Source organism: Triticum dicoccoides, chromosome 2A, assembly GCF_002162155.2.
Source record: "Triticum dicoccoides isolate Atlit2015 ecotype Zavitan chromosome 2A, WEW_v2.0, whole genome shotgun sequence".
NCBI lineage: Eukaryota > Viridiplantae > Streptophyta > Magnoliopsida > Poales > Poaceae > Triticum > Triticum dicoccoides.
In genome coordinates, this window is record NC_041382.1 from 537,650,468 (window position 1) to 537,653,605 (window position 3,138).

Here is a 3,138-nt window from a genome sequence, read left to right on the forward strand (position 1 = left end):
GACTCCTCCTGGCGTGCCTCCTCTTGGCCGGCCAGCCCCCCCCCCCCTTTGAGCCTTTATATACGGAGGCAAGGGGCACCCCTAGAGACACAAGTTGATCCACGTGATCATATTCTTAGTCGTGTGCGGTGCCCCCTTCCACCATAGTCCTCGGTAATATTGTAGCGGTGCTTAGGTGAAGCCCTGCGACGGTAGAACATCAAGATCGTCACCACGCCGTCGTGCTAACGGAACTCTTCCCCGACACTTTGCTGGATCGGAGTCCGGGGATCGTCATCGAGCTGAACGTGTGCTAGAACTCGGAGGTGCCGTAGTTTCGGTGCTTGATCGGTCGGGCCGTGGAGACGTACGACTACATCAACCAAGTTAACGCTTCCGTTGTCGATGTACAAGGGTACATAGATCACACTCTCCCCCTCTCGTTGCTATGCATCACCATGATCTTGCGTGTGCGTAGGAATTTTTTTGAAATTACTATGAAACCCAACATAAAAGGATTTCGGTATTTGCGAATACTGCGAAGACGAGTGCGGCCTGTGCGACAGAATCTTCCTAGATGATGATAAGCGCTTCAGCATCAAGCTGGACGAGAACTTCAAAGTGGATACAGTAAGTCACAGTGACAAGTCTTTTTTCGTAATTAAGCATGACATCTGCTTCATTTGCTTCAACTTATAATTTAGTTTTTTACTATTCTACTAGCGTATCCTCTTCCATGCAAGAGTTTTTGTCTTGGATAAGATAGGTTTCAGTCATATGAAAACTACTATGAAGGTAAAGAGAGTTTACTTAAAGACCAAGCATGGTTATACTTTCCACGCAAAATTATACAACGCAGACACCTACACCTATTTTGAATGCAAAATTTGGCAAGCACTATGCAAGACTTATGCATTTGAGCCTGATATGGTTATCACCTTTGATATTCGTCCAGAAGATGATATTGATGGTAATATCGACATCTGGGTCGATGTGCTGACGCCTCCAGTTATATCATTATGTAAGTTTCTCATCCATATTTTGTTGGGGAACGTAGTAATTTCAAAATTTTCCTACGCACACGCAAGATCATGGTGATGCATAGCAACGAGAGGGGAGAGTGTTGTCTACATACCCTCGTAGACCGTTCGTGGAAGCGTTATATCAATGTGGTTGATGTAGTCGTACGTCTTCACGATCCGACCGCTCCAAGTATCGAAAGCACGGCACCTCCGACTTCTGCACACGTTCGGCTCGGTGACGTCCTCGCCTTCTTGATCCAGCAAGAGGGGCGAAGTAGTAGATGAGTTCCGGCAGCACGACGGCATGGTGACGGTGTTGGTGAAGAACAATCTCTGCAGGGCTTCGCCTAAGCACTACGAAAACTAGGACGGAGGATAAACTAGAGGGGACGGGGTTACCGGCACACGGCTTGGTGTTTCTTGATGTGTCTTGGGTGCTATCCCTACCCCTCTATTTATATGTTGAGCCTTGGGGTTGAAACTTGGAGTAAAAGCCTCCACAAAGTCCGTTTCACCCGAAAGGCAAGAGTCCTTCTCGGACTCCAGGGCCAGACGCCAGGGTTCCCGGCGTCTGGACCCAGACGCCAGGGACCCTGACGTCTGGCCCCTGGACTCCGCAAAACATCCTTTTGCGCTTTCCAAAAACCTTGTGGTCTTTCCCCTTTGGCCCAAATAAAGTGTTCTCGTACCCAAACATTTCGGGAAATATCCGGAACCCCTTCCGGTGACCAAACACTATTATCCCATATATCAAACTTTATCTCCGGACCATTCCGGAGTTCCTCGTCATGTCCGTGATCTCATCCCGGACTCCGAACAACATTCGGTCACCAACATACATAACTCATATAGTACTATATCGTCAACGAACATTAAGCGTGCGGACCCTACGGGTTCGAGAACTATGTAGACATGACCGAGACACCTCTATGGTCAATAACCAATAGCGGGACCTGGATGCCCATATTGGCTCCTACATATTCTACGAAGATCTTTATCGGTCAGACCGCATAACAACATACGTTGTTCCCTTTGTCATCGGTATGTTACTTGCCCGAGATTCGATCGTCGGTATCTCAATACCTAGTTCAATCTCGTTACCGGGAAGTCTCTTTACTCGTTCCGTAATACATCATCCCGCAACTAACTCATTAGTTGCAATGCTTGCAAGGCTTATAGTGATGTTCATTACCGAGTGGGACCAGAGATACCTCTCTGACAATCGGAGTGACAAATCCTAATCTTGAAATACGCCAACCCAACAAGTACCTTTGGAGACACCTGTAGAGCACCTTTATAATCACCCAGTTACGTTGTGACATTTGGTGGAACACAAAGTGTTGCTCCGGTAAACGGGAGTTGTATAATCTCATAGTCATAGGAACATGTATAAGTCATGAAGGAAGCAATAGCAACAAACTAAACGATCAAGTGCTAAGCTAACGGAATGGGTCAAGTCAATCACATCATTCTCCTAATGATGTGATCCCGTTAATCAAATGACAACTCATGTCTATGGTTAGGAAACTTAACCATCTTTGATCAACGAGCTAGTCAAGTAGAGGCATACTAGTGACACTCTGTTTGTCTATGTATTCACACATGTATTATGTTTCTGATTAATACAATTCTAGCATGAATAATAAACATTTATCATGAAATAAGGAAATAAATAATAACTTTATTATTGCCTCTAGGACATATTTCCTTCAGTCTCCCACTTGCACTAGAGCCAATAATCTAGATCACATCGCCATGTGATTTAACATCAATAGTTCACATCGCCATATGATTAAAACCCATAGTTCACATCGTCATGTGACCAACACCCAAAGGGTTTACTAGAGTCAATAATCTATTTCACATCGCTATGTGATTAACACCCAAAGAGTACTAAGGTGTGATCATGTTTTGCTTGTGAGAGAAGTTTAGTCAATGGGTCTGCAACATTCAGATCCATATGTATTTTGCAAATTTCTATGTCAACAATGCTCTGCACAGAGCTACTCTAGCTAATTGCTCCCACTTTCAGTATGTATCCAGATTGAGACTTAGAGTCATCTGGATCGGTGTCAAAATTTGCATCGACGTAACCTTTTACGATGAACCTTTTTGTCACTTCCATAATCGAGAAACA